Source organism: Acanthopagrus latus, chromosome 5, assembly GCF_904848185.1.
Source record: "Acanthopagrus latus isolate v.2019 chromosome 5, fAcaLat1.1, whole genome shotgun sequence".
Taxonomy (NCBI): domain Eukaryota; kingdom Metazoa; phylum Chordata; class Actinopteri; order Spariformes; family Sparidae; genus Acanthopagrus; species Acanthopagrus latus.
In genome coordinates, this window is record NC_051043.1 from 22,180,247 (window position 1) to 22,205,997 (window position 25,751).

Here is a 25,751-nt window from a genome sequence, read left to right on the forward strand (position 1 = left end):
GCAGAGAGAGGAGAGAATGAGAACGCATTAAATGATCCATGACACAGTCGTAGCTCCGCTTCCTTGATTTATCCTCTTTATGCCTTTAAGATAAACTATTAGTATTAGCTCCATCGGCTGCTCTTAACCGCATGAAACGCCCCGAATCTAGATTGGATGTCGGCGAGGGCGGATAGGCTAAAAGGCTCATAAAAACTGCTGGGGGGAGAAATTATGAAATTAAGCTTTTAGTTTAAGGAGAACAAAAAAAACATCTTTCTGATTGGAAATGGTGGTCTCCCACTTTACTCCAGCCCCTTATATCCTGCACAATGTCACTATCGGAGCCATTGTGCTAATTACATACAGGACATTATCCCTCGGTATACATGTAAGTCTTCCTCTAAGTCTCAATCAATACAGAGTTTGTTAAAGAGCCACTAATGTCCGTGGCTCCATGCTTCGCAGACACTAACGACCCCGCTCTGGATCCAGATACGACAGCTGAAGACACCCAGCACACGCTGCGATCAATACTTTCTTATACTGCCTCGGTCCTCTGCTCGCTGTCCGTCCCACCATCTGTCTCACTGCTTCTATCTCTCATGCCAATCTTCTGCTCTCCCTTCACCTCTGTCATCTAAGTTTCTTATCTCCTCCCTCTCTGTTACCAAAGATGCAATCTATCTCTGTCTCTTCTACCCCAAAACACTTTCTTTACCTCCTATCTCTCCATCGGCCATTCCTTTCCTCTCTCAATTATTCACTCCGTCCATCTCAATCTCTTTCTCCCCGTCTCCCTCTTTCTCTCTCCCTCCTCCTCCTCCTCCTCCTCTTCTCTCTCGCTCACTCTCTCTGCCCAGCCAACAGCTTCATTGTCCTTGGGTCGGGGTGAACAATGTCAGCCCACATGGGGCCCCAGTGCGGTCCCAGCCGAGAAGGCAGGGAGCACCAGAGAACACCCATAACTCAATGTTTCAACTGGGCTGTGGGATAAAGGGAAGCCTCACACATGGCTGACTATGTGGGTCAGCCTTGGATCATTTGTAGAGGAGGAGGCCAGCAACTGGCACCAGAATCCCCCACTGAGAGAGTGTATATATGTGTGTGTGTGTGTGTGTGTGTGTGTGAGCGAGTGTGTCGTGTCCCCTTGCAACCCAGTGGCGAGGCCCCCCTCCAGTTCATCCCAGCAAACTATTCTATGGGAAACCTGCTCGTCTCTCCATCCATGCCGCTGCTTCCCCTCCGCCTCCCCATCCCCTACGTGACCGCACCCCGATGTCTTTGTGAGCGCCGGGGACAAAACAGGGGCCACCAATTAGTCCTCCCCCATGGGGTGACATGGGCGATGAATAGAGGGACCCCCGAACCGTCCACGCATATAATCTCAGTCTTCCCTTTGGAGGCCGCACTGTCATCGCCACACAGATTCAACCTTGTTTTCAGAGAGGTCTCCTTGTTGATTTAAAGGCATGGCCCGCTGGTCCAAAAAAGCGAGCATCCGGATGCCGGTGAGTCATTTTGTCAGGAGAATAGGATGGGACTTGTTCCTCTCGCTGTGCGTTCATCCTGGAGGGCTACACAGGGATGGCTTTTTTGGAGGGGAAGGGGAGGGGGTTAAGCGAAGGTGAATTTTTCCCATCAATCACCAAGTGACATAAACAACAATAGCAACTTGGAATCCATTACCAAAACAAACAAAGACATAGCAGGAGAGTCTGCAGCAGGAGCCTCAGACGGAGGGACAGGCTATGTAAACTAAAGTGGTGATTGAGTAGGCGCAGGGGGGACTTCTGAATGAACCACCCCGATTGCTGGTGAACCAAAACACATGTCAGAGTGACGAGACGTCTCAATAGTTGCATTATCACTCCAGCCTGAACCCTCCCCCAGTGCTTATTAGTGCTGGATTAGCTTTTAAGGGATAGATGAGGGTTTTTGAAAGACATCTGATGACTTTCAGCGGCAAACACATACAGGAAAAAAAAGGCAAATTCCTCCCTGGAGGAAGTTTGGGTGGTGGGATCATTTTGACTCAGAGAAGTGTAAAATGATCCATCTCGACTCAGACTCCGGAGGATTTCATCTGCATTGCTTCGCTTACGCCTTTCACCTAACATTCAAACATCCTCTAAGTCTCTTCTTCGTCTCTTTGAATAACAGTTAGATTCTATTGACTTTTTATATGAGAGATTAGGCGAACGAGCTTCATAGACAGTCTGGCAGTAACCCTCACCAGGCAGACTAATACGAATGCACATATTCCAGGATTTAGCGTGCCATTCTCTCCTCTCACCTTTGCTACAATGACCGTCGGCAGAAAACTTCGGGAACACAATTTACAGAGCGAAAAAAGAGAAGATGATTTGGGATATTGTGTTTGTTTTCTCCTGCTGCTGACTCTCCTCTCCAGAGTGAGCGGAGTGCAGACAAGCCAGAACAGGTTAGGCTTGTGAAATGCCCTCATTTGCCCTCAAATAAACATTTAGGAAATAACTCACTGTGAGGTATAGAGATTTTTGTTTGAGTGCAAGTAAGAAATTTGAGTAGTAAAAAGTTTATGCTCAGCTGAGGTGAGAAAAAGGTCCATGCATCAGGGAAAAAACAATTCTGCGGATAAATGTTGACATGCTTTGGGTTTTCGGTTAGTTGTTAACTGTTTTATTTTGTAGATTTGATTGATTTCCGGTCTTTGTCTTCTTCCCGCCCTTCGTCTGTGTATACCTGTGAGCCATTCGTTGATCATTCTTGTGTTTGCAAGCCTGTGTTTTCCCCTCATCGTCTGTTGGTTCCTCTGGGTCTCCTTGGCCTTCCTGCTTTGCTTTGTTCTCTGTGGCTTCTGGTTTTATCATCAGTGCTGTATTACTCAGTTACTCATCATGACTCATTTTCCTTTGACAGCCTTTTTGTTGCCAGTTTTTTGTCGCCTGTCATTTAATTGCTCGATTTGGAAATCTGGGGATTTTGGACACATTTGTAAGACCAACAAATAGGGACAGCAGCAGAATAACAGCTAACTGATGATGCTAACGTATTCTTTTTATACGTCCATGATCTGCAGCTACTGTTAGCCTCAGTGTGTCTTGCATTCGGGTCATTAACAAAACAGTTAACCATCATTTGAGGTTTGACTGCTGCTCTCTTTTAAGTGCATCATTTTGCTGCATCCTCAGCTTCTGCAGCGGTTTAATGGCATCAACAAGCTGTTAATCTTAACGCGCCCCCGACTCCTAATATTCTTATAACAGTGGTGATGGAAACGCACATTAATTCATATCATCATTGGCTCAAATTTGCGCCACATTTGAACAGAAACCAGCCCATGGTGCCAAATCTCTCCCCGAAACTTTTCAGCAATCAGTGATTCAACTGTGAATTTGCATAAAAACGGCTTCAATTCCCGAGCTCGGTAAAGGGTTATCCAGCACAGAAAATGTGTGTAGTCACTCTTCAGTTAAATGATCCACTCGAAAAAGTCGTTATATTAAAAAACAACCACCAGCTCCCCTCTGAACAGCAGCAACACAGCAGAACAGAAGCAGAAAATATCTCCTCTCAAAGAGAAGCGCACGGGCTCTTTGTTCATCATCATCAGCAGCAGTGCTCAGCCAGGGCTATTTAATGCTTGGCTGGAGAGTCAGGCAGCATTTTATCTTTGTCTCAGTTCACATACCTGAGGAATACTGTTCCATTCCCAAACACTTCGCAGGGCCAGGATCTCAGGGTCTGTAATTTATGAACAACAATTCAGAGAATCTGCGCGGCAAACACTAAAGCAGGAACGTCTTTCAAGAAGTTAAGGTGATTGCGATGTGAGGCTGCTGGTGTCACTTAAAGCATCTGATTTTCTTTCACGCTGATATTTTGTTCCCTCACGGTATAGAAGGTATGCCATCTGAAGGTGAATGCTGCGGGGTAGAGATGCTTTGTGGGTTCTCACTGAGAGGAGGAAGGGTGAGGAGGGCTGCGGGAGGGCTGCTAGGCAATAGATCAATGACTCCGTGTTCCCACTGAGAGATATAGGAAGTACAGGGCAGGCAGCAGCCAGCGCCTTAAAATAGCTCCACCGATTGCAGCTCCACTTTAACCCAAATAATGGGGAGGCTGACCAAGGTCTGTGGAGGTCTCTACATTTTTGATTAGCTTGTGACCTCGGGCTAGAGCGAAGACAGGACAGAGATTTCATACTGAGAAGATAAAAAAAAAAAATAAAAAAAAAATGAGTGATGAAAATGAGTATCTGGCGCCTTCTGTCTCTGTCTGCGGCCTTGAACTGGTGATTTGGTGACGTTTGAGTAAGCGTAAGATCAGGGTGTAAATTGGCAATGTAGCCCACGCACAACAAGTGTGCATGTGTGTGTGTGCGTGCGTGTGTGAGTGAGTGTGCGCATGCTAGCTTCTGTGTCATCATCCATCACATCTGTCAGATTAAACCTACCTAGTAATGGCTCCAGGGGAATGTCAGTCAAATACCCACCAACCCACACACAGACAGACACACACTCGCTCTCGCACACAAACCCAGACACACACACACACACACACAATATCTTTGTCCACTTGAAGCTTTGTGTTCTTTAGAGAGATTTTCTAAAGCAAACAGCTTGACACGGAATATGAAAGCTTAGACAAATAAAGTATTATCAAAGCCCCCCTCTCGCGTACGGACTGGTGCAGCCGAGACTGAGTACACATTAAGATAAGCTTAAACTTCAATGATCTAAGTATGTACTTTACTGTATGAAAAGAAAAAAACAGTAATGATGACTCTCAGATCACAAGTGTGAAAAGTGGTTCGGTAAAAACTCAGTCAGGTGGCATGTCTCAAGGGATGTGGATGTCAGCAAATCAGTCTGTCTACTGAAATATCTCAAAAACCAGAATGACTTAGGTGACCCTCCAACTTTTCATCCACCCCACCACCACCAGGTTGACATTTATGGTCTTCGAGTGAAAAGTTGAAAAGCATCAGATGGACCATCACAACAGAAAACACACATTCATGTCCACCACAGGATGAGCTGTTTGTCATCCCCTGACAAGTTCAGCGAAAATGGAGAACATGGTAAACATTATGCTGAACACAAGCATCTAATTCAAAGCACCAGTGTGCTTGAAGAACAGCCTCATGGAGCCATACGAGTAGATGGAGGATTAGCTTGTTCTGATCATGTCTGTCTGTCCTGAGCTTTATATGATGTCATAACAGAGACAGAAATGCAGATCTGTGGTAGCATATGGCCTGCTGGTGAGTGTTATGCTGCTAAAAGCATTGTGAATAGAACGATCAGTTACACCAGAGATGGACTTGAGTATATCCCACCCCTTCCCCCAACGTTCCACTGATTGAGTGTGGCTGCAAACAAACTTCTAATAAGCAAATGGAATATATCACGCCAAAGCACAGGTTTACCAAGAAAAGGATATTCAAGCAATGGATAGTAACTTCGCGTTTGTCAAAGTATTGATTGTACTGACTCGTAAAAGCCGCTTGTGTCATGAGACCATGTGCACGTGTAGCAGAAATAACTGGTGGTTCTATACATGTAGTGGTGAGGTCGGCCTCTCTCTAGATTCATTTAGATGGGGTCCTGGTCTTGTTAGCCTGGAATAACTGCCTGAGGGCGTTGCTGGGATGGCTGCTGAGTTTCAAGACTTGCCTAGAAGGACTTTTGCTTTCATCACTCTGCACATTTCAAGCTTGTTATTAGCTGTGTAGCGTTAGGTTAGCTACCTAGCTAACGTCAATCAAAAGCCATGTGCAGCATTTTTTCCCCCTCTGCGTTTCATTCTAGTGCTCCCCAGTGCCCCGCCAACACTATATGGACACGGGGGCCTTGGACTAGGTCCACAGCATCTGTTCCCATGAGGCTTTTGGAGCGTTCCACATATTGTAATTACAGGTTAATTATTCCATGTAGGTGGAGAAATCCCAATTTTGCAGAAACCTTTCTAATATGTTTCCCTGCTGAGCCACAGCATAGTTGCGAATGTTATCTTAATGTAGCTTAATGAGAAAAGACAAGACTCAGCTTTTCTCTGACCCAGAAAATAAAACAGCGACTCAGCGTGCAATAAATAGAAAAACCATAAATGGAACCGTAAATAAAAATGAAGTAAATAATTAAAAAGATGATGATTCCGGACATGTTGGCTCATTAGCAGAGTGGACTTCAGAGGAATCCATCTCATTGTGCTGCGTTCGACTCTTCCTGTCGACTGAACAGATAAACAGATTCCAGCGGAGAGCTGGCTCTGCCATAATGAAGCCCCCTCTCTTTTCTTTCTTTCCCTCTGTCTCTATCAATTTCTGCTTTCGGTTTCTGCACCCCACTGGTTCTGTCCGTTTCCCATCCTCCCTCTGCTCCTTTCTGCGCCAGCCCTCCTCCCACACTCCTTCCCTCTCCCTCGCTCGCCTTTCTCAGGGTCAATTAAGCTACAGTAACTAAACAGCAGTGCACCCTGTCACATTCCATCCAGGCCTCCTCAATGAGTGACAACAACTTACACTAAAACAAACGGGCTCTGAAGGAACCCGCTCCAGCAGCTATTACCATATGAACAACTCACTTCCTAAAGCACAATGAACTACCTTGACAGACCTTCTCTGGCCTCGGGCTGTCCTTCGTGGAGCCATGTTATTAATGGGGTATAAAGAAGGGTCTGTGTGCAGGTTGTCGGCCCTTTTTTGCCTCCGCTGCTCTGGCCGGGTCCTCGTGGTTTTGCTTTCCCAGCGCTGCAATATTTACTTCACAGGGGGTTGACAGAGCAGCAAAGACGCTCGGTCCCGCACACCTAAGCACACACAAGCTCACAGCGGGGCGGGAGCGAAGGCACAGAGAAAATACATGAAACAAAAACTTTGATGTACACACACTTGCACGCATGTTCACAGAAAAACATGCACACACTTTCAAGTACATGAGCACCATACTGTGCACTTGAGAGGCCAACCTCCACCAAAGGCAGATCTATTTCTCTTTCTCTCCTCATCCTCCTCCTCATCCTCGCAGAAAACACTTCAAATCTTACAGTATCTCAGCAGCTGAAATCTTTAAGAAGGAAGAGAGCAGGCACCTATTTCCCTGTTTCAAAGTAACTTCAGACATTTTCATGTAAATAAATGTTTTTTTCTGCTACTATTGCAGATTGGTCCAATGCATTTCTGAAAGCCTTTTTTTTCCCCCCATGTGCTTCTCTAAAGACCCAGTGAAAGTTGAACCTTTTCTCAGACACATCCTCATATGCACAGGAGCTGATGTTGTTCTAATCACAGGCTTGTGTAGAAAAACAACTGGGCAATTAGCACAGTTACCGTTGAGTTGCTAGAGAGTCAAGGCCTCCACTTAACTGATGTGACTCCAGTTTTTCATTCAAATACATCAATAGCGAGAGCCATTACCAGAGATGTTGCTAAATGTCCCTGTCTTGTCTTTCCTGGTCACAATATCTGCATGTGCACAAGGGCAAACTTTAAATGTGAGTAACATTTCCTGTGGTGATTCACACCCTGCGAGCAGGTAGATCAGCTTCTCCCGTGACCCGATACCTTCCTCTGCATCTCCATACCTTAAAGGCTGAGAGAACATTCAAAAGAACTGCTGTATCGACTGAAACACAACGGGGGAGGGAAATATCGTATGATTCGGTCGGGCACCCAACACGAGTTTGTTTGTCTTATCTTTACATTTGATCTGTTCAGGGGAGGAGGTTTGGTTGAATGGGTCTTTGTGATCGACCACTATAGCTTACATCCTCGGCCCGCAGGGTGGGTGGGCAGAAACACAATCAGATAGGTTCGATTGAGCGCTCAACGCTCAACACTCAGAGGAATCATGTTCCGCTTTGTTTGAACATGAAAAATCAGATCTATAGCGTGTTTTCAACCCGGCAAACACAGAATCAGATCTACCTAAGCCCGCTGTCTCTGCATCGCATCACAAAGAGGGAGAGACGCTGCATTCGTCTCGCTGCCAAATATCTGTAATTGAAGAAATAGTCATGCTGTTAGAAATCATGACTCAATGCTCTTAATTTGGCCGCACTTTCACATTCACATTTGCGACCATATTGTAATTGAAAGAAATTGGAAACAACAGATGGTGTGACAAAGCTTTATATTGTGCAGCAATATTGTGTCATACCTTGTTTTAGTGCTTTGTGATGATGGTGCCAAAAATCCCCGGCAGAACGGTACTGTGTTTGTGTTTAGTGTGTGAGGTTTACAAGTCTCTTGAAGGCATTAGGTTGATTATATTGCGCTGGGGTGCGAGGGTATGAATAAAATGTTGTATCTCGATAATAATGATAGGGGTATATATCATGATCTAGGACATTTTTACATGATCAATGACCTGATTATTTAGTTTTTGGATAAGTGGGTTTTCACAGTAATTGAAAACATTCCCGTATTTATTTCATCATTGCTCACAATGGCCTGAGATATTGAAGGAAAAGCTTCCTTGGTATAAATGGTACAACTAAATGTCTACCAGTCACTCCTGCATTACATTAATGGTATTGTTTCCTTTCTAGGGCTGCAAAATAATACAGATTTTTGCAATTAGTCAATTAACCAGTGTAGTATGAAAAATGCTACTATAATTTGCCAGTGTGCAAGGGGAGACATTCAAATTGTTTGGTTTATCAGAACAACGATCCAAAAGCCAAAGACATTCAGTTTGCTATCTTAAAAAGAAAACATGATAACAATCATTTAATTCACTAATAGTGTCAGTTTGGTCCACCTCGGTCTCCGCCACCTGGCATCTGACGCCAACAAAACAAAGAAAACCTGAGTCAGACAATCAGGCTTCTCACGGATCAGATCTTCATCTGACCACAAAGTCATCCGACTCCAGGAACATGTCCGACCCACCGACACCTGATACTCAGAACCCAGCCCCAAAACCAGATAGTGGACACCAGAGAGGGACACACCCCAGCCCATAGCATAGCATGTCTTCACCCTGAGGCTATATCTATGATATACAACTTGTGTGCACAAACATGCATGCCGGGAAGTGTGTATCTGCAGATGTGTAGCTGTGTGTGTTTGTGTGTGTGTGTGTGTGTGTGTGTGTGTGTGTGTGTGTGTGTGTGTGTGTGTGTGTGTGTGTGTGTGTGTGTGTGTGTGTGCAGGTCCAGCTAACCGTCACAGTGCCATAAAAGCTTGTCTAAAGCTTGTTATCTCTCGCACATATTTGTTCATCAAACTCCGCCATAAAACCCCTGTGAGGTGGATAAAGTTCCATCATCCTCCAGGTAATAAAATACACTGTTTGTCCTCTTATACAAATGGCCACGATACAGGTGCGCTCCTCTCCGTCCATTTGAGAGATAGCCATCAGTTAAAAGGGTAACCAAAGCCTCTTCACTTGTCAGGTCCCCCCCCCCTCCTCTGCATTCAGCTCCTCATTACATCCCACTGTGAATAATATCTCCTTTTAGCTCTGTTTACTTGAGGCATATGGCAGGCCTACTGTAGTCAGCAAGCTGTTCCTGTGACTAACCTTCCGTCAGTTTTGTGTTTTCACTCTTATGACCAGGTCATATGATGCAATATCCACGCACATTTGAACCATGAGCCGAACTCATGACAGGCGCGGTTTTATCTGAAAGAGGAAGGCAGCGGTCAAGAGACACAGTATTAATGCTTCTATTGATCACAGTCTCCATCCACTCCTACACCCTCTTTAGATGTAACACAATGCATCCCGGGGAATGAATAACTATTGCTAATGGCTATAAAAAGCTCCTGAGAATCGGCTGACGTTCCACTCACTAAAATCGATATCTCCCCCCAACCACAACCTTTATTTAATCTCAATATAGTGGCACAAAGAATTAAGGATGAAAAGCGGATGAGAAATTGCTCGGTCAGAACAGAACGGGAGACTGCGCTCCTTTTGGATTACACTAAATGGACTGAAGCACTGCCACTATCCAAAGTTTGCACACACCAACAGCATGCTAACAGGTTCGGACTGATCCATTCATGCTAAAACATCCACCCTGTTGCTATCTGGTAAGGGTATATATCTAGCGCCACTCTTCCTCTATCGTGTCAGACTGACTCCAATCATTCGCAGAGGATTCCAAATAACAATCAATTAATTAAACGCATCTCCCCCGTGCTCACCCCTTCCAGTCAGTTGATGCTGTAGTCACAGCCCAGGCAGTATTTACTATAGTAATTAGCCCAGTGTTACAAGCATGGAAATCCCTGTGATGAAGGAAGAACTATCTGACTGCCTCCAGGGTGGGACAGGCGATGAGGGCACTCAAATAGAAAGTCACGGCTTGTTATGCAAGTGGTGGAGGTAAGAAGCGCAGTCTCCCAAGGTAATTGAGGCCACATAGGCTGCTACTAACAGACAAACACCCGCAACGAGAACGAACACCCGGAACCCTGCAGCGGTCTGCCCTCTGCGATCAGCACATGTCACAGTCCAGAATAAAGCTGTGCATCAACGCAAATTCAGATTTAGGTCAATTTTCGATTGTTTTCAACTTAAATTCTTAAAACCCATCATGCCTTTAATACATACAGGACAGATTTTAATAGAAAGACTGACATTTTTATGCAAATTTTCTCTGAATGTCTGAAAAAAGGAAGTCAGAGCAACAGCCGCAACAAATCTGAAATGACAAGTCGGGCTGTAGTATCTTGGAGATATATAATCTCAATATCACATACAATTTGAGCGCAGCAAACCATTAACAAAGACAGCGAGCGGGCCACCCCAGTAGCTGAGCTGATGTACGGAGGCTGTCCTCACTGCAGCTGCCCAGAGTTCAAATTCCACCTGTGGCCCTTTGCTGCATGTTACCTCCCTCTCTATCACCCATTTCCTGTCACTCTCAAGCTGTCCTGTCAAAACCGGCCGTGAAAGGCCAAAAAAATACTTAAGACATGCACAAGTTGATTTTTGGGGACTGCGACATATGAACAAGTTCCATTTTAATCCATGCGAGCAGAACTTTGAGCTAGCTCTCATGCAGTGTGAACTTGCACAACACCGAGCTACACTATCGGTGAGTGATTTCACCTCTATGAAATCTGTACATGGGGCTCAAATGGCTCCCACATTGTTCTTAGGCGGGCTTTTCCTCAATCTTTCTTAAGCTGACAGGCACACTGGAAAAGTTACAGTTTATAGGAAGCCTAATACTAGACGCACATAAAATCATGGTGGCCGTAAAAAGGTGGAATCCAATTTATGTCTTAAATTCTTCCATGTATGGGGATGTATTTCAAACCTATCATTTAATTGCTCAGTTGTCACGGGGTTATTGGCTTCAGGTCTTGCTTTATTGAGCTTGCGTGTTTATATTTGCGCGTGCTTGAGTGTGTGTGTGTGTGTGTGTGTATGCGGGTAAGAAGTCCCGAGACCTGCGTGAGTGTGAGTGTGGTTGTACCTCATCAGCAACGCACACAAATGATCTAAGTCACAGCAGCCACATCCTCATTCTTCGCAGTGTTGTAATGACATCAAACATCTTTGTCCGAGGGCTCTGTGCTATCTGTGTCTGTTCATTTACCAAAAGTCTGGGTCACCCCAGAGTTAGACAGCTTGACTAACACAAGTGCACACACACACACACACACACACACACACAGAGAGGCAAACACGCACTCTTGCAACACACACTAAGTCCTTCACCTGTTAATGTGTGAAACAAATGACTGCTGCAGCGGCGCCAGTGCGATCACACCACCGTGTCCCATCTTATCGGCCGGCTGCATGAGAACCTGTTTGTTCTAGATAGAGTCTCCCAACAATCGGCCCCGTCAGCTTGAGGGAATTCAGCCTGGCCCTGGATGACTGCTGCACCTTGCAGGACCAAGCAGAGACGCAAATCCTGCACGACGAGGGAGGAGGAGGAGGAGGAGGAGGAGGATCAACGGTACACACTGAATGACAACAATAGGACTACACCACAGGATCAACTGAACGCTCCGAACTCTAAATCTTATCTAGGTCAGAACTGCACCTCCACGGACTCATCCCACCTCCTTTTTTTCTTTTTTTTTTTTTTTGCTCGCGCACCGATTTCTTTGTTGTCATGCGTGGTGATGTAACAGACTGTAACTTTGCCGTGTAAAACTCCAGGAGCCAGGTAGTGGAGCCATGCGTCGAAAAAAAAAACACTCCACTCTCTAATAAACCGAGTCACTGAGGAGGAACTAAAACATAATGCTCTCTTAAAAAAAAAAAATTTAAAAAACCTCGGGAGATTGTGGTTTTCTAATTCCAAATGCAATTAACCCTCGAATCCAAACTGCTCTACAACCTCCTGATCCGGATATCAATTAAAACAAATGACCAAACATCACTTGAAGAAAGAAGATTAGTTGTGTGAAGTGGTAAAAAGAGCCCATTCCTCGTGTAAATGATTAACAGACAGCGGCTTCAGATGGCCTCACCTGCCATCCTGTGTTCCTATCTAGTTACCAGGCTAGCATTACTAGACTAGCTGGCACTACTAGATCTCATGCGCTTGGCGTTAACTCACACGCACTCTGACACAAATACGCAGAGGGAGAAAGAGAGAAAGACGGGGAGGAAACTGAAGAGGGGTGACTAATGAATTGGCTGTCTTGTGTTTTTCCTACCTGTTGAACAGCTGAGCAGCGGCGTAAAGACTTTATGCAAACAGGACACAACGCTGAAAAAACACACGCGCATCCTAATGGTCCCTTCCGAACACAGGCAGGAATAATCGTCCTCGATGATGTCTGACCAGTTTTCAAACTCTCGTCAGAGGGAGCTGGGCGCATAGCCATGCCTCCGTGCTCAGACTCCAAACCCAATTAAATAATCAAGGGTTCAATTGCTGTATAATACCACAATCAATAAACAGAGGATTTCTTGGTTATTTGGATGAAATTAAACAGATCCCACGAGAAGCAAACACAGAGAACTTATCAGTGAAACAGATGAGTCGGTCCCAGATTAGTTGGTGGGATGGGAGCAGATCAAAAGGCACGGCGTTTCAGTATGCAGCTGCCGCGCTGCCCAATCAAACCAAAGTACTCAGAGACCAAAATAGGCCTCATTGCAGTCTCTACACACACCAATGTGTGCGAGAGTGCATACATACACAACACAAACAAGACACTCGAGTACACGCGCATAGCCTGGCGCACCTTTACGCAAACCCAGAAGCAGTCACCTCCTGAATAATCCAGCAAGCACACAAATCAAAACCTTAACAGGTTTAGAAAAGCAAAGATGCGTCTTAACAAACAACGTAAAAAGGCCCCCAGTAGACTGTGATGAATGCATCAAGCCGAGCGTGCTGCGAACATTATCAGAGTGGGGGGGGGTGAATGAATACATTACCATTCAAGGCACAACTTCTCTTTTCCTGCCTCACAGCTTCTGTCTTCCTGCCTATCAACCTGCCCGCCTGATTACCTGCCCACATACAGAGCAGCTTTTGTCCAGATTAAAGGGGCACGGATGGGGGCGAGGTGAAATATTATTTCTTTTCACAGGAATTCATTTTGAGAAGGAGATGTGTTGAGTTTCTTTGCTCGGTGCACCTCGCAGCGAGTGCTGCCTGCCTCCCCTGCTAACTGCCCAGCCTCCTTCGATTACTCTCTCTCTCCGGCAGGCTGTCTTCTTCCCCCCACCTGTCTACTTAAATATCCCAGTTACTTCTATGAGTCTTTGCAGTCCTCCAAGCAGCCTAACCCAAGAATCTCTGCTTCTGCTGGATGTCTCCATCACTCAATATTTATCTTTCTGTCTCTCTTGCAAGATGTTTCCTAAAAATTACATCACTAATTGAGAAATATGCTTTGGAATAAACACACAAATACTCTGATGACACTAAAGAGGAAATGTTCATACTGAATGCTTTAATACTGTACCTTGGCAAGTGATGCATGGTTACAGGAACAGTTTTACATTTTGGGGAATAACCTTGTGTTTCGTTTTCACTTGCAAAAATATAAAAATCTGATGTGATTTGTGCTGACGTCCATGCTAAACAAGCATTTTGCTTTACATCTGGAGAACTGAATTGAATTGTCGACCGGAGCGTCTCTGGCGCCAAACAATGCCTTATTTGAAAAGGATTTATTAAGAATTTCTTGCCCCGGTGATTGGGATATTACACCGTTTCAATTAATTTTACAGCCATAGCCTGGAGGTAGATGAGAGGATCGATATGACTCTCATGGCAGTGTGGTAAATATGAAACTACAGCCAGTAGCTACTTAGCTTAGCGCAAAGACTAGAAAAGGGTGGAAACAGCTTGTCTGGCTGTCAAAAACTAATAAAACCTGCCTTAGTTAACACATTTATATCCTGTTTGTGTAACCTGCACAAAAGCTGGAGAAACCTGGTGGTTTTACAGGGTGTTTTGTAGCCTTAAGGACTCACAGAAATGTCTGGAGTCTGGTTAAATGCTGAAAACGTCAGCGCTGACTTGAAGCATGAGATGTCAAGAGAGCCAGAGAGTGTTTCCCTGACCTCAACCAAGCGTTTCATTAGCCTGAACAATGTGACATCTGGATGTTACACTTCACTTAATATAATTTAGGCATCAATTACATTCCTCTATGAGGTATTATAGGAAAAGGAGATTAAAAGTATTGGAATGTGTTTCATTGGAGATAGGATTACCCTCCTGTCTGTCTACCTGCCTGCTAGTCTGCATTTGCCTATCAGCCTCCTTTCCTCCCAGTGTCGGCTCAGGCTGCTGTCACACCATACATTTAATCAGGCCGGCTCTACCGAGCAGTCTCCCTGTGCTGACTGAATTGTGTGCATGCATGTGTGTGTGTGTGTGTGATGTGAGTGGGCCTTTGTGAGGCCTCCACTCAGCAGAGTGATGATAAGTACTCCCAGCCCAGCGCTCCACATGAGCTGATGGACAGACAGGCAAAGAACACTGGGGGCCTTGTGGTTGGGCGTGTGTGTGTGTGTTGTGGTGAAAAGAGGGAAAGGGGAAGACTGGGGACTGGAGTGTGTGTGTGGTGGTGTGTGGTGGGGGTGTGTGTGTCTGTGTGTGTGTGTCTGTGTGTGAGCCTGTGTGCGTGTGTGTTTCTTTTTTCAGCAGCCGCGCCACCAGGCCATGCCACATGGCTGCAATTTGTTCATTAGCTATGTAATAAATGTACACACACACACAGAGGTAATATTGTTCCGAGTTCTGCCTGATTGGATTCTGAAATAGAGGACCCTCGGGGGAATCACTTGTAGTCTGCCAGCCACTGTGACCAGGAGAAGGCTGATTTCTTAACAAGGTTTGAGGCCAAGTCCTAAGGAAACACACGCAGTCTGTATTTCTCTGTTTTCTGTAAGGAACAGTGTTAATATAAACTGGAATAACATTGGCTGTGTGTAATGTTTTTAGAACATTTGTGGCTAATATCCACAACTTAAACACATCCAAACTGATTGCTTTCACATGACCGAATGCGAGAGTCTTTCCTTATTTATGTTTCATGTTTTCATGTCAGGTCATTGTAAAGATTTACCAGTCACCTGGAAATAATTAATAATCACCCAGGGCCAATTACAAGCGATCTATCATCATCAGCAGCGTGTCGGATGAGCTCCGGGATGCTTGTTCCAAATTACCTGCTGTCTAGGATATCAGTCGATGCTTGTGTGAGCTGAGCTCATCGCGCCAGGTTTAAGGCCCCTCTCGTAAATGTTTGCATCACGAGCTGGGAAGCAATATTAGATTTTGTGAAACTGGATCCCTGCTGACATATCGCTCGCTGTGGAGGAAATCCAGAAACATGGATAATAAACAAATCTGTATAGACTCGTTTGGCCCCCACATGGAAACCAGCGGCGCGGCTTTTGGAAGAAGAAGCTGCTTGTTCCACATCCAGCGAGGCTTATAGCCTCTGGGAGAGTATGACTGCTGCTCTGCCGTGAGCATACAGATCACCTTACACACTGGCTTTCCTCTGCTTTGATGATTGATGCGCGCACACACACACACACACACACACACACACATATGCACATCCACACACACTCCCATGCACAGATATTTGGGAGCATTAACATGCTGGATTTGCACACACACATATACACACACGCCTTAACTTCACCCCCCCCCCGCCCCCCATACACACACCTGGATTAATTCACCTGCCGCACCTGAGAATGCGCCCGCTATGATGTCACCTGCAAGCCCATCACTTCAAAGGCACAAAAGCACCTCGGTGCCATCAGCACAAAGAGCAAACGCACCCCCATCTCTTCCTCCTTTGTCCTTCTGTCCCCTAACGGTAATTCCCCTGCAGAAAGTCCATACACGGTGAAGGGAGAATTACACAGTGTACTCTACAATCAGGTATTCTTGGGTTTCTGCCCATTGGCACTCACTGTGCGCCGCTGTAACAATGACAAGCTTTCTTTATCCCCCTTTCTGACATAAAAGAAACCGCCCTGGTGCGCAAATTTGTGCGCACTCGCATGTGTCCTCTGTGCGAGTGTGTATGAGTGAGTTCATCTATAATTGTGCATCTCAGTCAAAGGTGGTTGTGTGCTGAGAATCCCATGATTACAGTGCTGCTGCTCGCCTGCGCTCCGAAAGCTCCCACTAGAAACGCTCACAGGCAGGGTATGATGTGATGAGACAAGGCGATAATACAACCACCACATTAGTGCATGGTTAGCCATTAAAGCACCCAAATGAGATTATGAGGTCATATGGGCGTACAAAAGCCTACAGCCAAAACAAGAACCCTCCTCTCTACGAAAATAACAGTGCATGTATTCAGTATTCCCTCTGCACGAGAGGAAAATTATCTAAATATGGAGGAAAGGTTGGGAGAAAGAAAACAAGGAGATAAAGAGAGGGAGACAGAGGCAGAGAGATGTGAGGTATTCCCCCACCTTTGAAATTTCCATGGTGGTCAATTTCCGTAGTAATCCATCACTGAATAACAGATGAATTCAGCACGATTTACCATCAAAACATCCAACCGAGCATGAAACAGGAGGCCCGGGCCCATCTTCCACCGCGGCTCAGTGGAAGGCTTCCCCATTGTACAGCAAGGTGGACTAACAGCCGCTCAGTGTACTGTAACACGCTGGAGATGCAGCGGCCCCATGAGTGCGCTATTCACAAGATGATCCCCACTGTGACAATATTCTTCTGCTCTCTTTAGGAAGGAGAGCGCAGTGAGATGGAGACAGTTTATAAATTGGTGTGTGTGTGTGTGCGTGCGTTCCGTGTGTGTGTGTGTCAGAGACCAAAAAGATGCACAAACAGAAGGAGATAGAGGGTTCACCGCTGAGATAAAAATGGAATCCATTTTGGTTCTTGAAGCACACTCATCCACGGTGTGAGGACCTGCTTGGTGTGTTAGCCTGCCGTTGCTCTTTCAATCACTTCCTCCTCTGCTCTAGTTCAACTGTTCCGCCTTCCCCTCGATACTCTGTTTACATAATGTGCTCCTTTCCTCCACAGTCACACCTCTTTCCTTTCCTTTCCTTTCCTTTCCTTTTCCATTCCTTTTCCTTTCCTCTCTTCCTCCTCTTCCTCTCACTTCTCCTCTCTCCAGGCAGCCAGGCACCCCAACACTGTCTCAGGTCCTGAAACTATGGCAACGGAAGGAGAGAGCAAGCGCTCTCTATGATTAATAGATGAGAGATGCAGTGCCAATCGCTGGGGCCTGGGGAGGAGGGACAGATGCACTCGAGCAACGACACGCAAACACACACGCATAGTACACACACTGAGTACACATACGCAAACCCCCCCCCACCACCACCGTTAGCCACCCTCTGTGCTTTGTGGTAATATACACACAGATAATGGGAAAGGGTCTGACTTATACACCACTCAGAGACACACGCAGGCAGAGTTACGAAGAACGAGGAAGCGGCAGCAGAGTTTTGATGCTTAACATCCTCGGGACACACACACACACACACTCCCTGCTTATTGGCTGCCCTCAAGCAAACTAACCACAGAAATAACCACAACCACAGCAGCGGACGCAGCCCTAATGAGTCTTAACAGACTATGGCTGTCTCCATGACTCACAGCTGGCTGCTATCACCTGTAAAAAGCACAACAGCAGGACGGGAATTAGGACATCATATTTTTACAGCGTGTACCACGATTTACATCATCTGATTCGTACTACAAGACTTGGCTCCTTTCAAGGCCAGTCATTCATCCATTTCCCAGGCAATCACACAAAGCCCTGCTGCTCTTGGATTATCCCTGCAAATGCATTTCCCTTCCATTCCATTTGAGTAATGACAGGCGACCAAACTCTGCTCTGACAAAAGGTATTACCGTGCGTTAATGTTGTCTGTGCTAAGTATTTAAAATGCAGCATCTCCATGGAGAGATATCCAACGTCATGAGCTGATTTTGAAATGTTCTTGCTGTGTTTTTCATTTGGCAAGCGCGCGCTAAAGTTTGGCTCCTCAACAATCTTCTCCGAGATGGGCCGGCTATCACTTTCTAATTCACTTAATTTCTAACAACAAAGCTTTGCCAAGGACCAACAGCCAAAACACCAACAGACACTCGGCCAATTCTACCACTGACTTGCGGCGCCCAGCCCAAATAAGCCTATTGCCTGGTCCTCCATGCCTCTGGCTTTCTTGGCAAAGACAACGCGCTCAATCAATTATGCTAATGTAACGAGTATGAAGAGTGTTTAACACATGGACGGTTAATTCAATGGATGCACTGTAGAGTCATTTATAGGGAGCCGGAAGGGTTAAGGCTAAGTGGGTGAGAGCAGCCAGATAGAACAGCACAATGAAACCTGGAAGCTGGAACGCACCACATCCATGCATGCCTGTGTCTGTGTGTGTCTGTGTGTGTGTTTGTGTGCGTGTGAAAGATACAGAGAAACATGGAACAACACGCTGGAGCAAGTGATTAGCGAGTGATTACATTTTCAATGAGCCATGCTGTGCATAGAGCACACTGGACGATACTGCATGGTGAGATATATTAGATCTCTACAGTACATTGAGTATCATTTATCATCTCCTATAAACAGTCGGCAACTTGTTCCAACTTAACAGGAAAGGAGGGGCGGTAGTGAGCGAATGAACTGCCAGCTCTTTAGAAAATCAACTGTAACATACGCAGATATAAGAAGAATTGGATACAGTTCTGCCATCTTCCTCCCATCCAGCGCTCGGTATATTTACTTAGGTAAAATGAAAAGCATTTATCAAAAAATGAGTTCGACTTCAGAGGTTTAGGAACATCAGAAATGAAAGAGATGGAGCAGCGGAAGGTTAACTAAAGTGTTTATACAGATGGGGAGTTGTGTTAGTTGTTATAGCGGGTTAAAATATCTTCTCGCCTCTGAATCACAACAGACTCTGAAGAGCGAAAGAGCACCAACTTAAGTGCAGCTAAAATCAGCACAAGTGCCGTGTAACATCTGTGATGGACAGTTCCATTAAGAAAAACACCGGCTTCTCTGAATGTGCTGACCCGTATTCCTAAAAAAAACAAAACAAAAGGTGCTAAAACGCATACGCACACTCGTGATTATTATCCTCTTCTGTTTTTTGTTTTTTTTTCATGCTCCGCCACTGGAGAGGAGGGGTTTGTCATTCAGCATTTAGGCGCTGTAATTGAGGCAGCGGCAATTTAGAAAAAGAACTGGAAAATGGGTTAAGCATCAATAAATCACATCCAGATGAGTGAGAGGGGTTTGATGCTTTTCTCGCACTCAAATTGGTTGAAAGAAAAAAAACACAAAAAAAACACCGCCAGCCCACACACGAAGGATGTACATCAATAAAACATGGCTTTTATAAAATATGCATAAATACACACACTACTGAATGCTGGGTATTGACACTGACTGAATGAGGACCAATGGTTAACAGCAGCTGACCGCTCTTGTTGTTTATAATAGAAAGCCAATTTATTTGAACAGCAGCAAAGCCCTTTATCAATTATTTAAAGCTACTGTATTCAGGCTGCATCTGTCATTAACTGACAAAGGTAAATACTAACTCTCTCTCTCTCTCTCTCTCTCTCTCTCTCTCTCTCTCTCTCTCTCTGTCTCTCTCTGTCTTCCCCCCTCTCTCTCTCATACAGTGTGACAAATCCACATCAGTCACACACAATGCCATCCCCATTGCTATTGTTAGGGGATCGGCGGATCAAACGCTCCACGGAGCATTGCTCCAAATACAAGCAACAACTCTGGTGTCTGTGCTCTATTCTGCCTCTTCAGGAGGAGAGCAGGCAGGCTGCTGTCACAAAGGTAATCATGCTGTAATACATGTATCGGCACAAAAACCTGTCATTGTTGTGTAATTGTTAATGGCAGGATTTACACTCTTTTTTTGTGTTGTTTTTTTTTTTTTTTTTTTTGCGCTGGTGGTGTTGCAGCCTTTAAGAAGCTGTGTGGTGGTGATTTACCGCCCCATACAAGCATCTCAAAAAAATGCCCCCAGGACATCTGAATGCCCCGAGGCTAATGTTGTAGGAGGAGCAGCGGTAAATTCTTAAAACATTCTGCTGTTTTGCGCTCAAGATTTATAATCCACAGCGCAACAAAGCACGGCATGTATACTGACTTAAGGGAAGAAAAAAAAATAAAAACATAAATTCAGAGATGAAAAAAACCTGCAACACGCAGGAGCACCAAAGATTTCCAGAGATTTCAGGGGAAAGTAACATGAAATACAACAACACCCTTTTCCTCCAGAGCTGAAATCGTTCTTTTTTTCTTTTTTTTTTCATATAAAGGCTGATACTAGAATTTCTGAAACACCACCTCCTGCTGCTGAAAATCAGCTGACAACCAGCGCATTTTTGCTGTGGGCACTGAATTCTCCTTAGATTCACCAATTTATATCATCACCCTTGCACACTTGATAATCTCTAACCTACATTTAGAGTTGCTCAGTCCTTTTTCCAGCTTTTTCCCAGTGCCTCTGGGGGGGCAGGGATCTTTCATACTGGGAGAGGAGAAGAGGGGAGAGGAGAAAACCACTGGCAATGACTGGGTGTTGGCAGTCAGGGCTGCTGGATGTGGCTTGTGAGGCCTCTATCTCCTCTCCCAGCTAGTTAAAGGAAAATAATGTGCAGCAGCACTTTGTTTAATGGCAAATCCACTTCTGAAGGCTGGTGCAATTTTGTCTCCTGGTCCGGATTACGAACGTTTGATTGATCTTTTCTGGAAACAGAGTAATGGTGACCACTCCTGGCAGAGCTTGACATCCATGAACACACCCTAGAGAGACTCTGATCCTCCAGAGGAACTCACTTAAGAACAATACAAGTCTGCGTGTTAAAATAACTCATGAATCCACAGCAAACACCATCGGTTCAGGTTACGGTTGATGACTGGCAGGGGTGAAAACAGAGAGAGAGAGATACAGTGCACACAGGCTGCATCATTAGTCTCCATGTAAATTGCTGCTCTAATTTCAAAATTTCCAATCATGAAGAGAATACATGGGGGAAAAAAAAAACAAAAAAAAAACGAAAATCCCATCATGCAATGTGGTGGAGCAAGAGCTTCAATGTTTGCGCGTTTCCACAACAAATCGGGCGTGATTGCGTTATTGGGGCTCAGACACTGAGTGAGATGCTTCGTTTTTGTTCTAAATCCACGACTGGCTGTAGTTTCGCAACACCTTGAGAGAGTCGGACAGCGCTGGTGATAGACGGAGGAGCAGGAGGACAACAGTCGGTGCGAGTCCCCCCCCCAAGTTCCCCACAAGCACATTTCTCTTTCGCCTTCTCGTGTACCTGCCGCCCGAAAAACACGTTCAGCTGACATCGCTTTCATTGCGTTTCCAGCAACACTTCTTTATTTCGCGTGTGGGTAAACAGCATAAGAGGGATTACGCACGAAATAACGCTGTGTTTATATCGACAAAAGGTGTTTGTTTTTTTCCTCCCCCCCCTCACAGGAAAGGACCACAGCTCTCGTTTGAATAGAGAAAATAAGCCTAACTTTAAACACGCTGTGTGAAATACGCGAAACCGTCCTGGGAGGACAACCCTGGGAAGCTTGTGCACTTGTCGCCGGCAGCCTTGGCCGCACGGAGAGTGAGCACCCCGGGGCTGCCGGGGAAGGAGAGGGACCGGGTGACACGGGCTGTAAAAGCGCACCTAAAGTTTAAAATAAAACCAAGAAATCTTACCTTCAGCTCATGAATGGATGTGCCCCGGAGTGGTTTCACAGCTCTTGTCTTTTAGTAATCCATGAGATACGGCGCTTCTCAAAGCAGTTCTGACGGTGCTCGTGTCGGAATAACAATACGAGCGCTACTTTTTCTCTCTTGCGCTTCTTGTGTTTTTTTTGGTTTGTTTGTTTGTTTGTTTGTTACATGCCGCGCTGAAATCACACCTCTTCAAATGGGAATATCCATCGGAAATCCACGCTGGAGACACAAAAGCGAACGGTTTGTGGCTTTCTACAATAATAATAACAATAATAATGATAATAAAAACTCCCCTCGGGTACAACTGATAGCTCGGGTGTCCCAGAACTAGCTACGGAGCTGAACGCGGTCCCCTCCACAAAAGCCGACGGTCATCCTATTTGGAGATGAAGCTTCTTACCAGACTGGAGCGCAGCGCAGCGAGCCCAGCTGTCACCCGCCCGCTACACACACACACACACACACACACACACACACACACACACACTCGCTCTCACACATACATAGGGAGGAGCTACGTCTCTGGAACGGGAGGTATTGTGTCAATGGGTGCCAGTTATGGACAACTGTATTTTCTATTTTTACGCGGCGGCATTTCATAAGAATGCGCGTCGGAGAAGGAGGCGGTTAATAGTTTGTATACAGACTGGATATAAAAAAGAAAAGAAGGAAAAAAAAAACAAGAAGAAAAAAGAAAAACGTGAAGTGTTTTAGTTGGAAATTCGAGTGAGATGAAGTGTTTTGTAGGCACGCAGGGCTGCCTGTCATGCCAAAACTGTCGCGGGTCATTTTGAAGGCACAATAAAGATGCGGGTCCTTCTTTCGTGCCGCCCGCGTCGCTGCAATTTGTGCGGTTTTTATTTTGTGCACAGCCGATGCGAATCGGTATGTCAGCAGGTTCAAAGGCTCTCTTGTCTGTTGTCTCTGGTCAGTGGACCGCCCTTCCCTCCCCGGTGGTCCCTTCCCGCATGGTCCCAGGCTGGCACGCGCGCTCACGCAGGCACGCACGCACGCAGAAAGCACATGCCTCGCGCTCAATGGGCCCTGAGCTCATCAGGAGGGGCCATCAGTTAAAAAGTCTGGAAACAACAGCGAAGTTAAGAAAAAAAGTTGATGCTTAAAAACGTATGGAACATTGAGGCTACGATCTGATCCTGACAACACACACACACACACACACACACACACAGGCACGCACACACACACCTCCCTCAGCTTAAACAGAGCCAGAATCAACATCAATTTGTCAGATTGAAAACTGCAAACTTGCCACAAAACACAAACATAACTGCTTCCACATGCTCTCAGATACACATACTCACACTAAGTAACAAGGCTCACACACCTGAGCAGCCCTCTGTGTGTGTGTGTGTGTGTGTATATATATATATATATGACTTAGATATAGATATAAAGTATAAGCTCCAGAGGGACAGAGCTAATGTGTGCGAGGCTTTGGGCTTATCATTATATAATAACAGGCCACCTGTTAAAGCAGCAGCGTGTGTGTAGGTGTACGTGTGTGTGTGTGTGTGTGTGTGTGTGTGTACTGTAATTGTGCTCCTGAGTAGTGTCCTGTCAGGCACTATTGCTGCCTTGTTACTGTAACTGCTGGGTAGCAGTGCAGCCTCCACAGGCCCGATGCCAAACGCTGTGCCGCTGCTCTTTAATGTAAACTCGTGCCTGACAGTGCTCCCCTCCTCTGCTCTCCATCAATTTGCTTTGAAAAAAAACAAAAAAACAAAAAAACAAAAGTCATTTACCATCACGCAGCTGAACCGTCACGCGGGGGCATGTGCACATGATGGAGAAGACACAAGCGCTCGTTTGTTTCTTCTGTCTGTTCAATACTGTTTGTGTGGTTTGTTTAAAGGTGCCTGATTATGAGCAGACTGTTTGAAAATGTGGCTGAGGCGTATGCAAATACAAGCACTTCTTTGGCAATTAACAGCCTGGAGTGCATTCATATATATCATACATCTCATCTCGCAGTATAACGTATTGCAGGCTCGCTTCGACTTCATTAAAATTCTGCGTGAGGGACGTGTTCAAGTGCAAGTTTGCACCGATGGCACATGCAGGTGAATCATTATGGATACTATACGCACAAGGCCAAATGAGAAAGGGGTAGCATTTTTTTTTTTTTCTTCGATCAGCCAACATCAGAAGCGGTGCGAACGCCGCAGGCCTCTCACCAAAACAAACTACATCTAACCCCGTCTGTATTTCACACACTATCTATCTCCGTCTTTACATTCTTTAATCCCTCCCTCTCCATCTCGCTCGCTCTCCCTCACACACACACTTTGAAGTGGAAGTGTTGCTAAGTGTGGGAGGCGGGGTGGGTATAATTCGAGCTCAATGATGTCAAGATACACACCAGTTAGTTTGAACTCTGGAAATATGCTCGTGTCAGAGCTTATCTCACTTATCTTGCTAAAGTTGTCCCAGGCGCATTAGGACTCTGTGTGTGGAGGAGAGGCGGTTGAAATGGAGCAACCATCACATCCCCGACTGGGACAGACAGCATTTACGCACCAGGCGATCTCCGGGGACTCGGCTCAGCTCCGCACCCAGACTTTTTTTTTATTTTTCATCTCCCTACACCCGCCTGTCTCCTCTCTAACCCCTGGAACTTGATCTAAACACTACCTTCTCAAGTGTCACCGACGTCTTCTGCTGATTTTTACTGGCTTCCAGTCATTCACACCCCTGTGCTGGCGTGAAGAGATACTAAAGGGAAGGGCGCCCACCTTCCCCAAGACATTTAAATCTTTGTAACAACATGCAGCAATTTCCTGTGCCTCTGACACTTCACCCCTCTACTCCTTCCTCTCCCCCTACCCTGTCGATGGAAAGCTGTCACACCACACCAGTGTTGAGTGGAACACTCAGGTCCTTCTTAATTGAAAGCCATGAAAAAATATTTTAGTAAAAGTCATTCAAAATGCTTGTTGAGTTAAAAAAAACAGCTGTGGTGATTTCTCTTGCGTCTCTGTGACAATCCCCTGTATCATCACGATGCCCATTTGGGGAAAGCCGCTTCATTACCTGGACCCTGCCAGCGCTTTGTAGGCTAACATTAGCGACTCAGGCTCCTCTGCACTGATACTAGAGGAGCGGGACCCTACTTTGCTGCTAGACATTAGTTATGTTTTGTTGTCATATGCCATCATAGAGGAGGAATGTAACACTGAAATGTAGAAAAATGTGGGAATGTCAAAACAATGTCAGTTAGCTAGCAAGGATGCTACCAAGACATGAGAAGAGTTGCTTCTTATATGCTTGTTTTTTGGGTTTTTTGTACTCTTCTCTAATCTTCGGGGTTTTATGGTGACACATTGGATACTTTTTATTAGTAGATGATACTGAGAGCACAATCATAGAATGGGAAAAAGTTTGCTTGATGGAGCCGCCAAGAGCTTATAAACATCGGAAAAGTCACAGAGGAACCCAACTAGACGGAACCTTTCGTTGTAAGCCATCACTTTAATATTTCAAAATGTATGTTATATCAAATCTTATCAGTTATCTGAAAAATAACTACAGCTGTCAAGCAGTCATGTAAAATGTAGAGACTCGCAGTAGACCATGCTGCAAGATACATGCAGATGCTGC

At 45.4% G+C, this 25,751-nt stretch overlaps 1 protein-coding gene across 4 annotated transcripts in view; it reads right to left on the bottom strand.

Moving 5' to 3' along the window:
- Positions 1 to 22,561, bottom strand: part of sema6a (sema domain, transmembrane domain (TM), and cytoplasmic domain, (semaphorin) 6A) — a 116,550-nt gene extending 93,989 nt beyond the window's left edge. For all 4 annotated transcript variants that reach the window (XM_037098327.1, XM_037098330.1, XM_037098329.1 and 1 more), the window contains exon 1: positions 22,113 to 22,561. The gene's annotated coding sequence lies outside the window, so the exon portion shown is untranslated. The remainder of the gene's footprint in view (positions 1 to 22,112) is intronic.
- Positions 22,562 to 25,751: the final 3,190 nt, after the last annotated feature.